The sequence below is a fragment of the Giraffa tippelskirchi genome, chromosome 13 (genome assembly GCF_054371585.1).
Source record: "Giraffa tippelskirchi isolate mGirTip1 chromosome 13, T2T-mGirTip1v1.2.pri, whole genome shotgun sequence".
In the NCBI taxonomy this organism is placed as follows: domain Eukaryota; kingdom Metazoa; phylum Chordata; class Mammalia; order Artiodactyla; family Giraffidae; genus Giraffa; species Giraffa tippelskirchi.
In genome coordinates, this window is record NC_137287.1 from 82,647,600 (window position 1) to 82,671,310 (window position 23,711).

The following is a 23,711-nucleotide window of genomic DNA, read 5'->3' on the forward strand; positions in this document are numbered from 1 at the left end:
AGGCCAATCCCTCTACCAATCCCAGGTGTGCCATCTGGGCAAAGTCACATGCCCTCTCTGAGCCTTTGGCTCCCTTATCTGCAAAAGAGACTGCTGATCGTATTTCCCTTCCAGAAGGATCAGGAGGGACCCAGTGGAAATCTATGAATTATGTGTTGTGCTATGGGTGTTCATTGGAAGGACTGATGTTGAAGCTGAAACTCCAATACTTTGGCCACCTCATGCGAAGAGTTGACTCATTGGAAAAGACCCTAATGCTGGGAAGGATTGGGGGCAGGAGGAGAAGGGGACGACAGAGGATGAGATGGCTGGATGGCATCACCGACTCGATGGACATGGGTTTGGGTAGATTCCGGGAGTTGATGATGGACAGAGAGGCCTGGCGTGCTGCGATTTATGGGGTCGCAAAGAGTCAGACACGACTGAGCGACTGAACTGAACTGATCCTGTGCTTAGTCACTCAGTCCTGTCTGACTCTTTGCCATGGACTGTAGCCCACCAGGCTCCTCTGTCCATGGGATTCTTCAGGCAAGAATACTGAATTGGTTCCCTTGCCCTCCTCCAGGGCATCTTCCCAGCCCAGGCATCGAACCCAGGTCTCCCACATTGTGGGAAGATTCTTTACCATCTGAGCCACCAGGGAAGCCCAAGAATACTAGACTAGGTAGCCTATCCCTTCTCCAGGGGATCTTCCCAGCCCAGGAATCAAACTGGAGTCTCCTGCATTGCAGGCATATTCTTTACCAGCTGAACTACCAGGGAAGTCTCTATGAATTATAGCACACTATATAAAAATTAATAATATTTCATAGTAAAATTAAAAACAGACTGAATACTTCTTTGGACCAGAAGGGAACAACTGGTGGTTCACTTCTTCCTAGACAGAAGTGGTGCCCCTCTGTTCTCTTTGCTGCCTCCGTCTCAGCAGGCTGTGGGAGCAGGCAAGACTCAAAGTGTGGACAGGGTTGGGCCCTATAGGTACAGACAGTGTCCTCATGCCCTGGGCATAGTGGGTATCTTAGGAGAGTGTCTACCTGTGGATGACATGGTTCCCAGTGGTTCCAGCTGATCATTGCTGTGTGGTGGACGATAACCCCAAACCTACTGGCTTCAAATGGCAGTTCATTCCATCTCCAGTATCTGCAGATGGACTAGGCTCAGCAGGGCACGTTCACTTTCACATCATCCTTCTTGGGGTTTCAGTCAGTGTTAACAGGGACTGCAGGCATCTGAAGGTTTGACTGGGCTGGTCCCCCCAGAGAGTTGCCTTACATTTGTTGCTGTTCAGTCACTCAGTCGTGTCTGACTCTTTGTGACCCCATGGACTGCAGCATGCCAGGTTTCCCTGTCCTTCACCAACTCCCGGAGCTTGCTCAAACTCATGTCCATGGAGTCGGTAATGCCATCAAACCATCTCATCCTCTATCATCCCCTTCTCCTCCTGCCCTCAATCTTTCCCAGCATCAGGGTCTTTTCAAATGAGTCAATTCTTTGTATCAGGTGGCCAAAGTATTGGAGCTTCAGCTTCAGCCTCAGTCCTTCCAACAAATATTCAGGGTTGATTTCCTTTAGGATTGACTGGTTGGATCTCCTTGCAGTCCAAGGGACTCTCAAGAGTCTTCTCCAACACTGTAGTTCAAAAGCATCAATTCTTCAGCGCTCAGCCTTCTTTACAGTCCAACCCTCACATCCCTACATGACTACTGGAGAAATCATAGCTTTGACTAGATGGACCTTTGTCGGCAAAGTAATGTCTCTGCTTTTTAATACTCTGTCTAGATGCCCTACATGGTTGGCAGCTAATGATTAGATATCTCCTTGACCCACCCACCCCTACTCATCTGCCACGTGGTTTCTCCATGTGGCTTAGGCATCTCACAGCATGGCAGCCGGTTCTGAGTGGGAAACATCCAAGAGCAAATGTTTCAGGAGGAAGAAAGTAGAGACTGCCACTGCCCTGGAGGCTAGACTGAAAGTGGCATTCATCTCTCTGACCAGGTTCAGGTGCTGGAGGAACACACTGCCTCTCCCTGCGGGGCAGTCACGTGTATGTCAGGAAGGGTGGGGACTGGGGGCAGCGTCTCAGAGACCAGCCACCTGGGCTGTTGCCAAGGTGAATTGCTCAGGTGGTAAAGTGCTATGCCCTGAGTGCATCCCCAGAGACTACTAAGGTGGGGAGTCCGCGGTATGGGTATGATGATATTGAAAATCTCCTGAGATGATTTAAATGTGCAGTCAAGGTTGAGAACCCTTGGCTTAATCCAACCCTGGAGAAAACCAGAAAGACCCAGAGAGGAAAAGACCCCAGAGCTTGATCCTGGAGGTCTGGCAGTTTCCTAATTAGACTTTAGGAGGCTCTGCTCCCTGCACTGGTTTGGTTCCCACAAGACATTCTAAGCAAGTAGCACACAGTTAGCTCATATGGCAGGGAATAGAGGAGCAGCATGGAAACCAGGGTGGAAAGAGTTGTTATTAAGTGGGGAGGGACGTGAGGTGGGCCTAGAGCTTATAAAACTACCTGCAAGTCTCTTTGATCCAGACTTTTGATCTGAAATCAGTCGTTTGGCCAGTTTTTTCCATTGCATTCCCCAGGAATTAACTTGTTTCAGAAAGTGGTGCAACTTCTAAAGAAATTGTCCAAAATCCTGTTTTTAGAGCATTTTTGGTCCATCAGCCTACCAATATTTAACATACCTTTCCTCTAAATGGGCGGTACCTAAATGATGGTTTCCAACACCTTCATCGCAGGATGGAGGGGCAGGGAGATGGTTCATGAATATTCAAAGTTTTGCCCACTGGCCACACACATTAAAACATACTGTTTATTCCTGAGGCTCAAGAGCTGTTAAATGTCTTTTGTAAGGGAGAAAGAGGTTTTATTTTTCTGCATAGCTCATTTGGAAGGGATCTTTCCTTTAAGACCCTGGGCACGTTTCAAGAACAGAGTGGAGTTTTAAAAATGCCCTACATACAGAGAAGCCGTATGCCTATTGGTAACATTGGTGAAGTCAGGGCTGGGAGGCAAAGAGGCAGTCAGATGAGGAGCTGACTGTGAGCCCAGTCACCAGGGAGATGGCTGTCTAACAGAGGCCACATAATCAACTTCTCCCCTCAAAATGCTTAAAACCATGCAGTGAAGACAGCCGTGGAAATGTGAATGTGGCCAATGCATAACTGGAATTCTTTTGCAATGGAGGGACCTGATAAGACATCTTGTCCAATGACCTGTGGGATGTTGGAACCCCCATTACTCTACTGCTGAAGCCACGCCAAAGTAGGGACGGGGGATTGTCCTTTCTCTCTCTCTCTTTGGCCAGTTCTGCTGCTACATAGACCTCCCTGACATCCACCCACCCATCCTCTCTACACCTTCCACCCTGCTCTCTGAATCACCTAACACTCCATGTCAAAGGGGCTGGAATTCCACAAGTGGCATTTGCCAGGCTGTCTTGCCAGCAGGCTTCTGCTGAGGTTCCTCCAATGGGAGGCACCAGAGAGATACTGAAAACAGCAGAAGAGGAAACTCATCCTGTTCTTTCTGTTGCAGATGGAGCCTCCAGCAGAAGCAGCAATAAGTGGAAAATTCCATGGACAGAGGAGTTCCATGGGGTTGCAGAGTCAGACATGACTGAGTGACTGAGCACCTGAGCCCATACACACACACACACACACACACACACACACACGAAAGGGCTAAGGTGGAAGGAGACTGGAGGAACTTGAATACCATCAGCTGCAATGTCCCTCCCATGCTTGTGTGTGGTTATGATGTCTGGAGCTACAGCAGCCATCTTGTGACCATAAGGTGATAATGAACTCTCTGAGGTTGGTGGTGCAGGAATGCTGGGAAAATCTATGATCTTTCTTGATGTCATTGGGCTGCTATACCAAAACTATCACATCCATAGGTTTCTTTTTTATTAAATAATTGTGTCTGTATTTCTTAAGCCACTATTACTTGTATGTTCTGTTATTTGCAATTAAAAAAATTCCACTTGAGACAACACCATGAAATGAATGTATTTCATTTCATTTCAGAGAGGTTTAACAGCAGAGCTGGCTGGTGCAAGTCACCAGAAATCATGCCCTTGCATTCGAATCCTTGTCTCAGGGTTTGCTTTGAGAGGACACAAAATAAACCACACTCTAAATAAGACCATTAAATGTTTGTTAATAAACAGATAAATGGTTGACTGAATTGACACGTGAATGGGTATAACTTCAGTCTCTCCATGTTAAGTAATTGATGACATTCCTACAGTTTTTGGCTAATGGGTATCTATTTTGGGTTTTCTTGGATTCTCTCTTTTTTGACCTCTGACTGCACATTAGAATGTCACTTGACACTAATTATTGACTTCTCAGATCTTCTGTCCGCAGTTCTACAATTGTTTAAACATTACTAATAAAGTATTGGCCAATTTATTTACTAGATAGTTTTAAACAATTCTGCTGCTGCTGCTTCTGCTAAGTCGCTTCAGTCGTGTCCGACTCTGTGCGACCTCATAGACAGCAGCCCACCAGGCTCCGCCATCCCTGGGATTCTCCAGGCAAGAATACTGGAGTGGGTTGCGATTTCCTTCTGCAGTGCATGAATGGGAAAAGTGAAAGTGAAGTTGCTCAGTCGGGTCCGACTCTTAGCGACCCCATGGACTGTAGCCCACCAGGCTCCTCCATCCATGGGATTTTCCAGGCAAGAGTACTGGAGTGGGGTGCCATTGCCTTCTCCGTTTTAAACAATAATCTATTATTAATAAATATTCTATTATTTATTAATCTATGATAGATAACTACTCTATAATATATAATAGATAATATAATCTATTATTTATTAATCTATGATAGATAACTACTCTATAATATATAATATATAATATAATCTATTATCTATTAATAATCTATAACAATTTATTTGTTAGATTATTTATTAATTGATTTATTAGTTTTTAATAAGCAATATATTTATTAACTAGGTAGTTAATAAATTCCAACTTAGCTCTGTGCAATGCTGGAAATTAAAGGACATTGTTTTCCTCTGGTGCCCATTAGTAGAAAGCTGGGGCAAGGGGCTATAGGAGTCATGCAGAACAGCTTGGCTTTTGTCAGGAAAAGAAATCCTTCCCGGTGAGTCTGTGGGTAGTGAGTAAATCCATATCACCTGCCTTCATTATTCAAGGTCGTTTTAAAATCTACACGTCCTCCAAACAGCACGGAGCCTAAGCAACATGTTTGCCCAAGTTGTTTTTCTTAGAAACTTGGGGTCAGCTGTGTCTAATTCTAGTTGAACCGGTTAAGACTGGAGAGGACCACTGCCCTCCAACCGTGCGTGCATGAGTGTCCAGTTCAGTGAACTTTTGGCATTGGAGGGCCGAAAACTCCACCCTAGGAAAGTACAGAGGCCTGTCACCTAGTTACGCCTGCTAAGAAGGAGGAATTGACAACCCACTCTAGTGTTCTTGCCAGGAGAATCCCATGGACAGAGGAGCCTGGCTGGCTACAGTCAAGGAGGTTGCAAAGAGTTGGACACGACTGAAAAAACTGAGCATGCATGCCCGATGGACGCTATGGCCTGGGAAGCCTAAAATATTTCGCATCAGGTCCTTTGCAAAAATAGTTCTCCCATTCTGATTTAAATCTACCTTCTTCCTTTCAGTCTTCTAGATCATGAGTGAAATTCTTCTTTGTCCCTGAGGGTCCCGTGTGGCTGAGTGATGCTCCGAGTGTCTGTGGCTTTGACATCCCTGAGTCAGAAGGAGAGAAGCAGTGGGAAGATGCAGGAGGAGGGGGTAGATGGAGGTGGGTGGGCAACTGGGTTTAGTGAAAGAAGATAAAAGTGCATCCAGACAAGTGTGTGCTTAGTTGCTCAGTCATGTCTGACTCTTTGCAACTCCATGGACTGTAGCCCACCAGGTCCTCTGTCCATGGGGATTCTCCAGGCAAGAATACTGGAGTGGGTTACCATGCCCTTCTCCAGGGGATCTTCCTATCCCAGGGATTGAACCCAGGTTTCCTGCATTACAGGCAGATTCTTTACCATCTGAGCCACCAGGGAAGCCCAAGAGCCTCCCCTTTGTGCTATCACTGAAGGGCCACCCTTGTCAGCTTGGCCAGACATCCAAGCTGAGCCACCTTCTGCAGCTCTGGGCTCTGGGAACCCTGGGGTGGCTGGCCGCCCACTGGCTTCCATAAGTCATCTGGCACCAGAAGTGTAGCTTGGGCCTGTGTATTGTTTCCTGGAGGAAGCAACCACCTTTCCTGGTCTGCGGACACCGTGTCACCTGCCTGACCATTGGCAGCAGTGTTAATGGCACCCCTGATGGCTGCTCCGGAGCAGGGACCTTGGTGGAGCTCCTACGGTGACACAGGACAGGCTACCAGGGCCATTTTCAGTCCTTGGAGTCCAAGTCGATGGCCACGGCAATAAGTCTTATGTGATTCATGGGGGTGAAACAGTCTCTTCTCTTTTCCTCCTCCCTGACCGTTGGTGTCACTCTTCCAGCTTCTGTGTGCTTTGCAGTTAATGCTCACACCTGCAGCTTCAGGCACCTGCCCTCAGTACTACAGCTACCCCTACCCCTTAGAGCCTGGAGCACCTGGGAGTCTGGGGGTCTGTCTCCCTGCAGGGAAGCCAGTGACTGACCAATGCCCAGCTCCCCCTGCCTCCAGGTGGAATTCCTGCCCTGGCTCCCTGCGGGTCTGCTGAGGCCTGGCCTTGGTCAGATTTCTGTGCAAACAGGAGGGGCCAGCGCCTAGTCTGCAGGTGGAGCCCGCAGGGGTTTCAGGCTGTGGACGCTCACATCTCTGGATGGTCAGGAGGTGGAGTTCAGGGCAGTCCATTGGTCCAAGTCATGTGTATCTGGACATATGTGAGTAAACAGGATTCTGGAGCAGGCAGAGTGCAGGCCCGGGGACAAGTGTCTTCTGGCCCCTTTTCAGAAGCAAGAATTGACTCGCTGTATCAATAACACCTGATGATATGCCCAGTGCAGAGTCATCACCCAAACTCTGCACATGCCAGGGCTGCCCAGATCAGGGAGGGTGCCGGCAGTGGGACGTGAGAGGGTGGGATCAACTCCATCGCCGTTTCTCAGCCCCAGGCTTCCCACCTTTCTCACCTCTCACCTGGCTGCCCCTGGCTCTTCTGGGTGGAAAGAAGTCCTGAGAGGAGAGCCGAGGGCCAGGGAAGGGCTGCACCCCAACAGGACCTGAAACAGCTCTGGTCCCAGCCTCTCTCACCCTCGTCCAGTGCCCGACAGGTGTGCAGGCATCCTGGCCCTGCCATTGCCACCCCTGGGGGTCTGGCTGGTTCCAGCGCAATCCCCATACCTCACTTGCTCCTCAGGCCACAGGCCATGGCCTCCTGCCTTCAGATTCCTAGGGTGAGGTGAGGCGGTCACGTCCCTACTGGTTCCCAGGAGGGTGTGCCTCCCACCCACCAGCCACTTTCCTCAGAGGACTCTTTGCCCCTCTGGCCTCTCGGATTCAGTCCTTTCTAACCCTGAGGCAGTTAGGAGACAGGATCATCACCTGGTTTCTGTGCATCTGAGCCAAGCATCTTGGTGTATAGGCCTCTTACCACCTATTTGGTCGGCTTTGGCCTTTGGGCCTCTGTCAGAATGAGATGGAAAGAATCCCTTTCTTAAAATCCTCTTACATTATCCTGTTTCAGTGCCTATCAGTTCTCTGGGGCTGCCATGACAAATGACCACAAATCGGTGACTTCAAACATTGGAAGTTTAAAAACAGAGTTGCCATTTGACCCAGAAATCCCACTCCTGGGCACATAGCCAGAGAAAACTCATTTGAAAAGATGTATGCATCCAATGTTCATAGCAGCCCTCTTCGCAACAGCCAAGACATGGAAGCAACATAAGTGTCTACTGACAGATGAATGGATAAAGAAGATGTGGTACATATAGATAATGGAATATTACTCAGCCATAAAAAGAATGAAACAATGCCATTTGCAGCAAGCAATATGGATGGATTTAGAGATTATCATACTAAGTGAAGTAAATCAGACAGGAAAAGACAAGTATCATACGATATCACTTATACATGGAATCTAAAAGTGACACAAATGAAGTGATTTGCAAAACAGACCCATAGACATAGAGTCTGTGAGAACAGACTTGTGACTGCCCAGGGGAGTGCAGAAGGGATGGAGTGGGAGTGTGGAGTCAGCAGATGCAAACTAGCGTATAGAAGATGGATAAACAGCAATGTCCTACTGTATAGTGAAGCAAACTATATTCAGTATCCTGTAGTAAACCATAATGGAATAGAATATGCCAAAGAAAGCATATATGTGTATGACTGACTCACTTTGCTGTATAGCAGAAATTAACACAATTGTAAATCCACTATACCTCCATAAAATAAAAAAATTTTTTAAATCAGAAGTTTATCATCCCACAGATCCTCAGACTAGAAGTCCAAAACTGAGGTGTTGCCAGGCCCCACTCCTTCTGTAGGCTCTAGGTGAGGGTCCTGCCTGCTTTGTCCTGCTTTGGGGAGCTCCCGGCGACCCTTGGCTGGTGGCTACATGACCCTAATTCTTGCCGTGTTTCCTCTTCTGTCTGATCACCCTCTGCCTCACTCTTATGGGGTCCCCTGCTGTTGGATTTAGGGCCCACCAGTTAATCCCTGATGATCTCATCTTAGAATCCTTAAGTTAATTTCTTCTGCAAAGATTTTATTTTATTTTTTGCCAAATAAGGTCACATTCACAGGTTCCTGGAGTTAGTCATGTTGATGGAGCCACCATCCAACATAGAATTTCTTATTTATTTTATTTTATCCCCTTTCCCCTCTTCCTATATTCCTTCCCCACCACAGGCCATGGGAGACCACAAACTCCTGGGCACTCCTCCCTTGGAGGGGTGGAGGCTATGGTCCTCTTCCTGAACCCGATGGAAGAGTCCACTTCCACCACTGAGGCAGGAGGGGAGGGCTGACTCTGTGACTTCCGGCTGCCCCCTCCTGGCTGGCAGGATTTCTGAGCCTCCGTGTCCCCCTGTCTGAGACCACCATCCTGCAGAGGCACCCTGTGGACGCTCCGGTTGGTGGCCCCAGCTGAACCCTGTCAAAGTGCTGGACGTGTCAGCAAGCACCACGAGCCGCAGATCAGCCCAGCTCCCCGCAGATGCCATTTGGTGACCTCGGTGGGCACCGCGTGGAGCTGCTCCAGCTGTGTGCCCAGCTCTCTGGTAGGTGACAGGCCACCTGTCTCTGCTTGTAAGAACCTTCTTGGGGGAGGAAGAAGTGCAAAGGGAAGAGTGTTCGCACATCGGGCTTAGTGCAGTGCAGGAGACAAGCCAAGGGCTTTGGGTGGAAGGGCAGGGGTGAGGGGTCTGCAGGGAGCAGGGTGGGTGAGGAGCTTTGCGAGGGGCGGGGCTCAGAAGCCCTGGAAACAGGGTGGAGAGACGTGTCCCGGGGAAGGAGGAGGGCCACGGGGGAGCTGTCAGGGAAGTCAAGTCCAGGGCACATCCTGGCATCCCCCGCGTCATCCCTCCATCCACCACTGACCGTGGCTGCAGCGTAGACACTTGCTGTGCACACAGGTGTGTTCCCAGCACAAGCACCCACCGCGCTGGCTCTCACTGCCTCGGAGGGTTCATGTCCCTGGGAAGTAACCGTAGGGCACAGCTTGAGCCCCAGCTTTTGTCCTCTGCAGAGGTAATCCTAGGGCACATCCTGTACATTCCTGGTGGGGGTGGCCAAGGAGGGAGCGAACCCCAGGTGCCCAAGAACATGAGCTCTGTCCCGGCCTCCCTCCTCTGACCTTACTCCTGCTTCCTGGGCCTCCTCCCAACTGAACTCTCTGCACCCAAGTCCTGGGCTCTGCTCTGCTGAACCCCAGCTAAGACCCCCATAGAGAAGAACATTTAAGTGAAGGAGGTCAAATGTTGTCCAAATATCACAATATGGGTGGTGAGCTGCATTCTGGGGAGTGGCCACTGGATCCGCAATGAAGAGGTAGCATCCTTGGGGGCCAGTTTGGTGGAGTGATGGGGGAGGCAGTCCCGAGGGCGGGAGGTGGAAACAGCACAAAGCTTAAAGGAGGGGGGAGGACAGGGCCCCTTCACTGTATAACTGTTCCCAGCCATCCCCCCGCATTGCATTCTGCTGCCTTCCACAGAGGTCTCAGGTCCCCTTTGGGGCATGGCATTGCTTTGGAATGTCCTGGAATTTTCCTTGATGGACATTCTTGCACCCTAGGGGCTGGCATCCACGCAGGGGGGGTCTCGGCCCCTCTCTCAGTGATATGGACCCTCAGCCCACATGCCCAGCTCTGTGAGTGGATCTACTGTCTGCTTTTCGAGGCCGCCTCGGAGAATCCCGCCCCCCCAGCCACCCCCAACAGTGAGGTTAGCAGCAGCCAATGGTGGAAAAAGAGGCACAGACAAAACACAAGTGTCTGTCCAAGGTCAGCCAGGAAGCCTGCGGCATCCACAAGTGTGGGCCAGAGAACAGATCTCCTGGCCTAGCCACAGGGTGAAGGGCTAAGCCCACATGCTTCCAGAGGGGCAGGGGGAGGAAAAGGAAGTCCTGTTCCTTTCTGTCTACGGAGACACACCCCGTGAGTGCTGGCAGCATTTGTGGGGCCCCCTGCAAGGAGCCGGGCAGCTGTTCAATCCCAAGAGGTGGGGGCAGTCTACTGGCCGGGCCTGGGTGCCACTGTCCTGGGCGGATTCTGCCTGCTTCTGTCCTGAGCCGCGGGGCACCCATGCATTCATTCATCAGTGGGCCAATGGGGCTGGCTTCCTCCCCCACCCCCCAGGGACCAGGTCCAAGTCCAGGGCCTGGGGTTTGGAAAGAACAGAGATAAGGGAGGGAGACAGGATGGAGCGGGAGGCCTTACACCTGGAGGGACTGAATGATGCTGGCCTTGAGCACAGGGGACACTCAGGCAGGAAGAACAGGTGTGTGTGATGTTAACAAACCCACAGCACTAACAACAGGCATGTCCCTGAATTCAGGAAAGTAAAATTTTTTTTATTTTGCAATGTGTGAGGAAGCAAGATGCAGAGCTCCCTAAAGGCACAGAATGTAAAACTATGAATTTAAAAATGACAGTGATGGTAACGATAACCCTATATGCGAGACAGAATAAGAGACACAGATGCATAGAACAATTTTATGGACTCTGAGGGAGAAGGTGAGGGTGGGATGTTCTGGGAGAATAGCATTGAAACATGTATATTATCATATGTGAAACAGAACACCATTCCATGTTCGATGCATGAGACAAGGGCTCAGGGCCGGGGCAATGGGATGACCCAGAGGGATGGGATGGGGAGGGAGGTGGGTAGGGGGTCCAGGAAGGGGAACACATGTAAACCCATGGCTGATTCATGTCAATATATGGCAAAAACTATTACAATATTGTAAAGTAATTAGCCCCCAACTAAAATAAATAAATTTATTAAAAAAAAATAAAATAAAAATTAAAAAAAAAAAAAAGAAACACACCAGACACAAAAAGAAAAAAAAATAAAATAAAAATGACAGTGAAAGTGAAAGTCGCTCAGTCGTGTCCAGCTTTTTTTGTGGCCCCTTTTTTTTGTGACCCCATGGACTATACAGTCCATGGAACTCTCCATACCAGAATAGTGGAGTGGGTAGACTTTCCTTTCTCCAGGAGATCTTCCCAACCCAGGGATTGAACTCAAGTCTCCCGCATTGCAGGTGGATTCTTTACCAGCTGCAAGGGAAGCCACAATGGAAGCCCAGGAATGACAATGAAAGTGAAAGTGAAGTTGCTCAGTCGGTCCTTTATGATTCCATGGACTGTAGCCCGCCAGGCTCCTCCCTCCATGGGATTCTCCAGGCAAGAATACTGGAGTGGGTTGCCATTTCCTTCTCCAGGGGATCTTCCCGACCCAAGGATCAAACCCAGGTCTCCCACATTGCTGGCAGACGCGTTAACCTCTGAGCCACCAGGGAAACCCCAGGACAGTAGGAGAGTTCTCCTGAGATGCTGAGTTCCCAGGCCTCTGGGATAGGGACAAGCTCTCATCTACACTTAGGAGACTTTAGCAAGAGCTGGGGAGTACTGTCTAGGCCAGTGTGCTGGTAAATATTTAGCAACTAGCTCTCAAAAAACCAAAAAAAATCTGATTTGCAGCATTTGCCAATGTCCATGGTATAAACAGTCCCTCGATGGCCCATCTCATCCCACCTGTGTGATGTCACTGACAGTGGAGCTGAAAAGAGATGCACACAGTCTGTTCTCAAAGGTGGTGTGCATGGTGCTAGCAACATCTCCCCCTCACCTCCAGATGCTAGCCACCTCCCTCATTTTGCAGCAAGAAGGAAGTAAGCCCAGAGAGAATGACCCTCAGGGCCACACGGGGAGTTAGCAGCAAAGCTGAACCCCTAACCACATGCCTTACCCTTTATTCCATGACATCACTTATTATTTGCTTTATTCTGGCATAAGCAAGGTCCGTTCTAACCTCAGTCTTCTTTCTCTAGTTTTAAATTGTGTATGTGTGTGTTAGCCATGCCCTCTGTCAGGGACACAGCTCCTCACCTGCCCATAGCTCACACCTTTTCATCCTTTGGGTCTCAGTTCAGAGCATCTTCCCGAGCCCCACACCACATCCACTCCCTGCCATCAGGACGCAGCCCTGTCCATTTGCTTCAATGCACTTAGTGTCTAACATCACCTTGTGGTAATCTCCTCCCTAAAGAGCAGACTCCATGTGTTCACTGCTAGGTCAGCTCCTAGACTGGGCCTGGGATCTCTTCCTCTATTTGCCATATACTCATTGAGCAGCCACTATGTGCCAAGGGTGGCTCTGGCATCTGGCCCTCAGAGAGGAGCCAGGTCCTTCTGCTGCAGCAGGTGGCACGTGTAGAGGTCCCTTCCTGACTGTGTCTGGAGCTTGGGACACACCTGCCTGACATCAGAACCAGGGAAAAGAGAGGCAGCAGATCTGGGCTGCAGGGAGGGTCTGCGCCGTCCAGACTCCTGGCCGCCCTTCCTGGTGGCCACTGCTTCAGGCATGGAGCCCATGTCTCTCCTTGTCAGCCTTGTGTGCTATCCCCCTACCCAAGGCCAGAAGCCATCTCTAATTCAGGATCCTGGACGCGTAAGTTCAAGACCCCCAAGAGAGCTTAGTCCTCCCCCTCAAATCTGAGCCTTGGCCCCCAGGCTGTCAGAGGGGTGGATTCTCCAATGGGGAACCTGGGAAAGCTCATTCAGGGTCCACTTTATCCCTCAGGTGGCCCTGCAGGTAGACCTGAGCTCCGGCCTCACCCAGTCTGCAGTGTGTCACTTCATGCTTGATCATGGGCCGCCTGGGCCTCCCTCCCAGGGCTGGACGGGATGTGGTCATGGGCTTCAGCCTCCCTCCCTGAGCACCGCGGCCCTGCTCATGGCAGGACTGGGGGGAGCCCACCCCCCTACCTCCACCGCAGGCGTCCTGTGCTGCCCTGTGGAAGGCCTTTCGCCTCCACCCTGCTCTCTGCCCCGGGGGCCTTGTGTTTTCCTTTACGCATGGAATCCTGGCTGCTTCGGTCAGCTTGGCTGTCGTAGCCCCCTCTTCTGAATCCTCGCCAGCCTCTGTCCTTTCTCATGCCCACCTGTGTATGCTCTGTGGAGGGGCCAGCGAAGGTCCAGGGCCTGGCCTTGGCAGCCCCAGTTTAGCTTCGTGCATCGTCGGATGGTGTATGTATAAGAAGTGCTGCCGTTGGACCTTGAGACAAGGATTCACGGGCAAGTCGTTTATTTGGGAGGGGGCCAGGAGATGTTGATAAGGGTTGGGGGGGTGGTCAGAAGGGAAGGGGAGGAGCTGGTACTGGTGTGTCATGGAGCTGGTTACCTGTGTGGGGATGCTCTGCGAGGCCGCAGTGCCCACTCCTTAGGATGACGCCCCACTGCCCCAAGAGAGGAGAGTGGGTTTGTGCCATTGGCTGAGGCGCTGGGGCTAATTCCCAGGGCTCTTCCAGCCTGACCTGTTCAAGGGCAAAGCATCCTCCTGAGGCATTGCCTTTGAGTGAAGAGAGGTAGATACTGCAAATGGAGGTGGTAACAGCCAGTGAGTCTGGGCGTGTCTGGACTGCTAAAGCCCCTTCCAAATAGATCCCTCCACCTATCCATTCATCTACCCATCCATTCATTCACCCATCTGTTCATCCATCCACCCACCTGTTCATCTACCCACCTGTTCATCCACCTACCCATCTCTCCATCCACACACCTGTTCATCCATCCACCCATCCATTCATCTACCCACCTGTTCATCCATCCACCCATCTCTCCATCCACACACCTCTTCATCCATCCACCCATCCGTTTATCCACCCATCTGTTCATCCATCCATCATGTGTTGTCGGATGTATGCTTGAGCTGGACAAGGTGTTGGTGGCCGGGGCTGCCTCTTGGGCTTCGTGTGGCAGGAGATGGAGATGCTTCAACCCCAGGAGAGTCCGAAGGGAGGATGTGAGAGCTTGGGGATGGGGGCGGGGTGAGGGGGCAGTCACAGAGTGTGGAAGGTACCTTGGAGTCACTGTTCCCAGGGGTGAGAGGGAGCCAGGGGGCCTGTTTGGGGAATCCCAGGTAGGCTCGGTGGGGGAGAGAGAGGCAAGGAAGTGGGAGAGGGCCACGGTGAGAGGCGGGGCCACGTGGTCAGGCCTGGAAAGCCCTGGAAACCATGGCAAGGAGATGAAGCCAAGGCACTGAAGAGAGTCACCCCTGGGAATGGCTGCCCAGATTCATGTTCAAGAAAGACAACCCATCACCATTGTGCCCCGCCCTCTCCCCTGCAGAACCCATTTCAGGTCCCTAAGTAGGTCATAAATGTGTGTGTGTGTGTGTGTGTTTTTATAGTGTATATGCTATAAAATATACAAAGTGAAGTTTCTTACTTACCTTGACCCTCCACGTTCAACTTCTCCCCACCAGGAGCCCCTGATTTCAGTGTTTTATCTTTCCAGAGATGTTTCACGCAGCTATGAGAAATGTTTCCTTTTCTCACAAGCGGTCTTTGGCCTGTTCCTCTTCCACTTAACAATACAGCATCGTGGAGGTACTTCCAGCTCAGAGAATGGCACTCACCCTATGAAAGGCCTCGAATATTCCATTAGGTGAGACAGCATTGGAATTAACCCTCCGACGCCTGGGACGCAAGGTCAGTTCCAGTTATTGCTTGCTACTGGCAACAACACCCTATTGTGTGGACTTTGTTCTGAAAGAGAGGGAGAGAAAACCACCCAGATGGCTTCAGAATTTCTGTCTAACAAATATTTATTGGTGCATATTTTAAGTGCCAGGCCTGTTGTCAAGCTCTACGAAGCCCCTGCCCTCAGAGCCAGCCTCACAATGAATCTTATGGCCCTGCTGTTTCTCTCCAGGAGGGTGGGCATCCACAGAGCAGGCGAAGCACTATGAACCACAGCCTTGGCGCTTGGCTGGGTCCTACCAAGCTTGACCACAGGCTCAAGGGCGACTGACAAACACGCATCTGGGCAGTGGAAAGTGGTGAGTGTGTTGAGATATATTTAGAAGAAGCCCCTCAGTGCTCCAGGCTGGAAAGCAAATAGCCACTTGCACGGTCTTTACAGTGAGCATAGAAAAGGCTGGAACTGCAGAACTCTGGAAAGGCTATGCTGGAGGTTTCTCTGAGGCTCTTGGGCCCAGTCTTTCTCCAAATACAGAGGCCTCTGGGAGGTCCGTGGCTCTTGCATCATGACTGAGTCCCAGCCAGCTCCAGAGGAATCCACCCAGCAGGGCAGTGGGCTTCACTGGGAGGAGTGGGCTGAGGGTTGGATTGAAATCCAGGGGCAGACAGGGCTTGTTGCCAGCAGAGGATTGGGAGGTGACTCTGGAAGCACGAATGGGTGGGTGCGGGTAGTGGGGGGAGGAGGAGGATGGAAAGATGCTGGTCAGAGTGTAAACTGGGGTGCTGAGGCCCAGGGAGCTGGCGTGGGGTGTGGAGCATCCTTTAGAGTTGCCACTGAGAGCAAGGATTCTGGGGATTTATTCCACCAGCATCCTTGTCACTGGTCAATGTCTCCTGGGGAGGGAGCAGGGTTGAGTTCCAGCCTGTGCTGCTGGAGGCTGCAGCGAGAAGCTGCTGGGTTGGCCTCCAGGGGATTTTTATTCAAAACCTCCTAATTAATAAGTGTAGGCAAATGACCCCTGCATTTTCCAAATGAAACAAGAGTCAAACAAAACAAGCTGAACCCCTGGGATGCAGAGTTCAAACTTCCAGATTGCTGGATGGAGGGCAAGACCCTACTGCCCTCCTTCCAGGAGGTAAGACCTCCCAGCGCCTGGGATCTGCAGAACCAGAGAGCCCTGAGCAGTGAGTGGTTCCTTCGGCTCCACCCACACTTAAAAATTCTGAAAGGATCCATCTGACCTGGATCAATATACTTGAAACTTAGGGGACTGGAATAAAACTGGAGCACCAGGAGCCTGCTATTCCTGAAGCCAACCCCCAAGACTTCTCAGGTACATAAACCAATGAATTTGTTGCACTGCTGTTCAACCCAATTGGAATTGGATTTCTGTCCCTATCTCAAACAGTCCTGGGGATACCCTGCCTTGACACTCCCAGAGAACCCAACCAATATGTAGACAGTCCTCACCCCCACCAGGTGAGTAATAAAAGGGACTCATTTCCAATTAGCCTGCTGAACAGATGATCGGCCAATTTTGACTGGTCTCTACAAGAAGCACACGTGACTGGGTTTCCAGATTTTTTTAGGGGTGGTGCCTTGTTTATTTTAGTGTTTGCTCTTCATCTGTCAGTGAGGCATGGACAGGGGTGGACTGCCAGGACCCAGCAGAGCATCTGGCCAATAAGAGTTTCTCAAGACACACGTGATGACGGTATCACTTGAGCTGCCCCCCGACCTGCTGGCCTCTGGAGGGGCTGTGTATTCATAGGGGGCTGAGCTGATCCGCCTGAAGGGCACCATTGTCCTTGTCACAGCCCTGCAGGCAGGTGACAGCGATCCTGTCTCAGCTCTGCTTCAGAGGGCTCAGGTTCTCCTCCTTGCAGAAGTGGGCCCACCTCCCTGCCCCTGGCATCCACTGGACTGGCCTAGAGTCTTGGGGGTGAGAAAGGAGTCCCGATCTAAGTGACCAGCCCTACTGAGCCACTCTGGGATAGGACAGGTGGGGGCAGCCTTGAGGGCTGTCCCCTCTCCTGGGGGGCATTCAGGAGCCTAGGTGCACCTCTCCCATACCACAGGGATCCAAGAGGACAGTCAGGAGGGGAGACAGCTGCCTGTTGCTACTGACTTATTTAAATGTAACAGATACATAGAAACGTGCACAGTTTGATGCATTTTCACAAACAGGGCAGCCCAGCCCAAGAACCACGGCCACACCCGCCCCAGAGCCCTGCACCGCCTGCAGCCTGTCCCTGCAAGGCAGCTCCTGTTGGCAGATGGCAGTGCCCCATGGGCACAGAATCACCCAGCACATGCTCCGTGCCCGGCTTCTTTTGTTCAGCGTGACAGTCATATATATAGTCACAGTTGTTCATTCTCATTGCTGTAGGATATCCCATTGGATGGCATTTATTCATCCATTTATTTACTTGGCTGGAGAATCCCATGGACAGAGGAGCCTGGCCAGCTACAGTCCACGGAGTCGAAAAGAGTCGGACACGACTGAGCTGTTACTTCTTCTTATTTGTTATGGTTATTATTTATGATTATTTATTTTTGCCTTTTTTTAAAAAAACCATTTTACCTGGAGAAGGAAATGGCAACCCACTCCAGTATTCTTGCCTGGAGAATCCCATGGACAGAGGAGCCTGGTGGGCTACAGTCCATGGGGTTGCAAAGAGCTGGACACGATGAGCAACAAAATGCACCGTTTTACCACTGATGGGCATCTGGGTGGTTTCCAGTGTGGGGCTATGATTCATGCTTCACCCTTCAGTGTGCATCTGGGAGGGGGCTGTGGGGCCATGGGGTGAGGGGTGAAGGAGTAGGTCAGCCTCCATCAATTCATAGAACGGGGCTTGTTTACTTAGGGGAGCGGCAGTATTCAGTTTTCTGAGGCATTCAGTCCTTGAAGGGGTGCAAGCTGCCCTACTTGGCTGGGAAATAGTCTCATTTTCATTTTAAAGAAAGCTGTTGCCTCCCTTGACACCTTGACCTCCACAGAAACTGCCAGAGCCCCTCCCAACTGAGCCCTGGGCAGCAGCACCTGCAGGGGTTGGGTGGGGAGAGACAGAGAAAAGCAGCTGTAGAGCAAAAAGGAATGAAACCTGGAACCTGGGGACAGTGAAGTGAAACCAAACAGCTCTGGGGAAAAATCTATAGCTTCAAATGGGTGACTATTATGTTTTTCTACCAAACTGTTGTGAAATGTGCCTTCAATTTGGAAGAGTCACAGGATTCAACTCAGAATGACTCCAGGGAAGTGAGATGAATGGGATCCCTGGGCAGATTTCAAAGGTGGCAGGAGGCTTGGCAGGAGGAGGGCAGCCTTGGGGATGGGGTGGGGTGTGAGCTGGGAACTTCCAGCCACCTGCCCAGGGCCACGCTTCTTCATCAGCCGGCCTCCCAGCCCGGCAGGCCTCGGGGAGTCGGGGAGAGGGAAGGGACGGTGGAGTTCTTCTCTGGGCCACGATGATGGGACCCCTCCTCTCCTCTCACTCAGCCTCACTTGTTGGGGGACACTACCCAAAGGCCAGGCTCTTTGCTGAGAGGGACCTTGACAAGAAGACAAGGCCAGGGCTGTGGCCTCTGAGAAGCAGGGAGGCACTTGCCTTGGGCTCCAATTTGAAGGGGCACCTAGAACCTCAGGAGTCTGGATAAATAACATTTTAACATGATTTTTAAAAAATTTGAAAGTAACACAAAAAATCCACGATGAACAAAAAGCTAAAACTTTAAATGAAGACTTCCCTGGAATCTTGGGGTTTAGGGAGAGATAGGGAGTTTGAAATTATTTGTAGGGATCCTGAAATGCCATCACGAGAGGTACATTGTGCCCGTCCCAAGGTCCCAGCCTCTCAAGAAATGTTTACATTACTGTGTCTCACAATGAAATGTTTGGCAGTGTCTAGGTCACTTTTCACTTTCATGCATTGGAGAAGGAAATGGCAACCCACTCCAATGTTCTTGCCTGGAGAATCCCAGGGACGGCGGAGCCTGGTGGGCTGCCGTCTATGGGGTCGCACAGAGTCGGACACGACTGAAGCATCTTAGCAGCAGCAGCAGCAGGAAAGCTAAATACACATATACCCTGTGAGCCAGCAATTCCACTCTGGGTATATGCCAACACAAATGAGAATACATCCACCAAAAGACAGGTACAAGAATGTTCTCTGCAGCACTATTTGTCAATAAACAAGCTAGACCAGTTGTATAATGGAATATTATACAGTCACAAAAAAGAAAGAATTGTGCCTTTACTGGCATGAGTGAATCCTGCAAACAAATGTGGAAAGAGCCAGGCACAGAAGTGTACACATTGCAGGCTCCCATTGCGTGAAGTTCAAGAGCAAGCTAAGTTGTCTCTACTGCTAGATGTCAGGATAGCCTGTGGAAGGTGGACCTGTCTTAAGGGGCTTGAAGGGCCTCCTGGCTGCCGGTAGAAACCTGTTCTCCACCTGGGCTGTATTCCATTCCCTAAGACTCACCAAGCTGCCTATTTATAATTTGTGTGTCTTTCTGTGTGTATATTACGCACTTCAATGGGGAATTCTAAACAATCGTGTTCCACAACTCAATCACTCATCCTATTCACCAGACTTTGCTCTAAATAACTTTATTTTCTCCCAAATTCAAATGGACCTTCAGAAGATGCAGATTTGACCCACTGGGAATATTTAAGAGTATATCTTGAGGGTTAATAGTCATTCTGAAGGCAGAATTCCAGAAATGTTCCCAGCAAGGACCAAGTGGCCCCCTCCACAGTGGCTGGATCCTGGGGCTGGGGGTGGGGGTCTGGATGGGAGGTGGATTTATGGGGCAGATCAGGAGGGAAGCCCTTGGGCCAGCCTGCTGGCGGGGGTGACCTGGGGATGACTCTGGGGTTGGGGCCATTTCTGAATGTGCTTCCTTGGCTCAGGACCAACCCCGAGACCATAAACGATGGAGCGTCAGGCATCCACTGACTCTTGGGTCCTTTAAAAACATCGCGTGTAGGGGTGGGGATTTTGATCCTCTGGCCACCCTAGAAGCCCCTGGGAGCCTGACCGGAAGTGGCTCACAATGGGAGGCCCCTGAGGGATGCCCTGTTGCTTTGCCAGTCTGGCTGAGAGGGGAGTCCCAGCTTACTGCGGGGGCTTCCTCTCCCCCCCTTAACATGCTGTGTGCACCAGGAAGCAGCCTGCTCTGCAGAAACTGGGGGCTCCCATCTGTGTCTGGGCTGGGGCTGCTCTCTGGAGGCTGGTGAGGACACCAGGCCCTGACAGGCAGCTCCAAGGCCAGGGGGCTGTATGGTCACTGGTGCGCTCTGTTCTTTGTGGGCCCCGGGAAGGTTTGGGCTGCTTCCAGCAACACGCCGTAGTGCTCTTCAGTCACTGGGGCGTGTCTGTCAGGGGCAGCTTCCTCCAGGTTTCACTACAGGGCAGAATCCACAGTCCTCAAGGCAGCGGCCGGGCCAGCTGGCTCCAGAGCTGAGTCAAGAAAGAACATTGACTAGGACTTGATGGAAGACAGAGCCTCCAGGGGAGGAGGTCCCCGATGTAATAGGGAGGGCCCTCCATGCTGGCCGCCAACTCAATTACACACTTATTTATTGAACACCTCCCCATGCCAGACACCGGGCCAGGCCCAAATTGTTCATTTTAGGGGGTTGAAACAATAAACAAAATAAGCACATTATGCAGTATATTAGATGGTGGTAAGTGCTATGGAGAAAAAGAAAATAAAGCTGGGGGAGAAGACGGGGGCTGCTGGGGATAACGTTTTGAACAGGAGGAACTTGCAGAGAAAGTCTCTTAAGCGGAGCCTTGAAGGGTAGCAATGAGCCTTGAGGGGCTGGGGAAGGGCTTCAGGCACAGGGGACAGCCATGCAGAGGCCACCAACCCCACTGCCAGCAAGTGGGTGTGACCAACAAGGAGGCCAGCCTGGCTGGGGCGGGGGTGGGGGGCAGACACAGAAGGGATTAGGCAGGGGACAGTCCAGACTCCAGGGCCTCCTGGGCCACGATAAGGAATTCGGTTTTACTCACGGAGTGAGATGTGGTCAGACAAACTCAAAGCCTCGTTCATCAGATTGGGTCGAGCTTTCTAGAAAAGCAGTTGCAATAAGAATGCAAAATTTTAAAAATGTCCATTTTTCTATTGTAGATCCTTTTCTCAGCATCTTCCTAAAGGAGAAATAGGAAATGCTGCAAAGATTCATGTTTAAGCCTCCATTCATTCATCCATCCATTCATGCATTCATTCATTCATCCAATAAATCATTCACCCATTCAATAAAACACGATTACCTGCTCATAGAAATCCTAGAAGTCCAAAACTCGGAACAATTCAATACATTATTGCATATAGATTTGATGAATTGTTATATAACTGCTAAAGACTATTTTTCAAAGATTAATAATGAGGAAAAAATTTTAAAACATATACATGAAGGAAGCAAGATGTTTCCTGATGTTTGATGAGATCTCCATTTATTATTTAAATGGACACACTCACTTAATGTACCATGATGAGCCTTGAATACCTTATGTTCACTGAAAGAAGCCAGTCACTAAAGCCTGCAGAGTGTACAATACTATTTTATGAAATGTCCAGAATAGGCAAATCTATAGAGACAGAAAGTAGGTTAGTGGTTACCAGGGGCTGGCTGGGGGACAGGGCGGGGTGATGGCTAATGGAATTGCTAATGGGAGATCCTTTTGGGGTGATGAATATATTCTGAAATTGAATAGCAGTGGTGGCTGCACAACTCTGGGAATACACCAAAGCCCACTGAATTGTACATTTGAAAGAGTGAATTTTATGACATGTGAAATATACTTCAATAAACCTGTTATTAACAAATGGACACCTCTTCAAGTGAAGAAAGAGTGGAAAGAAATACAACAAAACACTGGATGGTAGTTTTGGGGGGAGAGTTACAAATTTGGGGAGAATAACTCCCAAGGGGGCTGAGAGTTACTCTGCCTCTAACAGGGAGGCTGCAAGATCACATAATGGGGGCAGAGAAATACAGGGAGAAGGAAAGAACTGAAAACAGTAATTTTACCTACACAGAAGACAAAACTGAACAGAAGGAATCGAACGGCTGATGCAGAGCATCCCTGGTGCTCATGGGGAAGATTTCGGGGAACAGGGTTCATCCAGATGTCCCATCAATGATATCACACAGGGAACAGCTACTTGAGTTTACTGGGCTAGGTCCTTCTGCAGAGGCTCCTCCAGCCTGGGGCTCATCTCCTCTAGGCTTCTCAGCTCCCAACCTTCCTACAGGATCCTGGACACCAACCTAGTGAAAGGGATGAATTTCATCAGAGTCAGAGGAGAGTGGGAGGGAGTGAGGGGTAAGCTACTTCCCTCTTCCTTCCCTGGAGCCAACCAGCTCCCATCCTGGGCAGGGAGGTGATTTCTAAACATAGTGACTATTTCAGCAGAGACTTGATCCCAGGGTGGGCTGTGCAGGCGGCAACAGGGATAGACTCTGGGCAGTCAGAACCTGAGCTCCCAGGAGATGCAGCTGTTTAAGTCTTTGGACCAACCTGTTGGCTTACTTGGAATCCTCCTTGGCCTCTCCTTGAGGAGAACTAGAGAAGCAAAGTTAGGAGGAGTCACTCAGACCCCAACAGGAAGACCCCAACCATGTTATGAATTTAGGAAACATAATACTCAGGAGGCATCCAGAGAAACAATAATGAGCTTCATTGAATGAGGGTGGTCTTGGTTGTTACTGTCACCAAATAGTTCTGCTTCTTCTGAATGCAGAAGAATTCTTGCGCCTTGGAGTTAGGGATGATGTGACTTGATTTGACCAATGAAATGTGAGCATCTGTATAATGTACCACTTTGGGCAGAGACCTTGAAATACAGGGAGTGATTCACCAGATCTCCATTCCACGGCCATGGTCCTCACAGGAGCAGGCGTTGAAAAGGAGTTCCCATGTACCTGAGTCTCAGAGCGGCTACCGCGATCAGAGCTCTCCTGATGCTAGTCCTGTCCAACTCTTTGTGACGTTATGGACTGTAGCCCTCCAGGCTCCTCTGTCCATGGAATTCTCCAGGCAAGAATATTGGAGTGGGTTGCCATGCCCTCCTCCAGGGGATCTTCCCAACCCAAGGATCAAACCCTCATCTCTTATGTCTCTTGCATTGGCAGGCGAGGTCTTTACCACTAGCACCACCTGCAAAGCCCACAGCATACTATGACCCTTTCTGAGGTGGATTGATTCTGTCAACCTCAACCAACAAAGTAAAAGTGACAGTGAAGTCACTCAGTCGTGTCCGACTCTTTGCGACCCCATAGACTGTAGCCCACCAGGCTTCTCTGACCGTGGGATTTTCCAGGCAAGAATATTGGAGTGGGTTGCCATTTCCTTCTCTAACAAAGAACTGTATCAAAATAAAGAATTTGAGAATGACAAGGCTATGATTTTTAAAATGATGATACTAACAAAGATTGACAAAAAAGCTCTTAAATATAAAACTAAGACTAAATAATTATAGGGGTTATGCTTATGGGAAGAATGTATATGCATTCTAAACCTTGAGAAATTAAAAGGACCCACAGACTGTCGTAGAGAGT

General features: G+C 50.2%; 1 long non-coding RNA gene across 1 annotated transcript; it reads right to left on the reverse strand.

Annotated features, from left to right (window-relative positions):
* Window positions 1-19,732: 19,732 nt before the first annotated feature.
* On the reverse strand, window positions 19,733-23,510 carry LOC145532813 (uncharacterized). The gene is made up of 4 exons (XR_014073574.1): window positions 22,672-23,510; window positions 22,186-22,421; window positions 21,160-21,297; window positions 19,733-20,601 (listed from the first exon to the last, which is right to left on the reverse strand). It is a non-coding gene; the product is annotated as an uncharacterized LOC145532813 (long non-coding RNA).
* Between the last annotated feature and the right edge of the window lie 201 nt (window positions 23,511-23,711).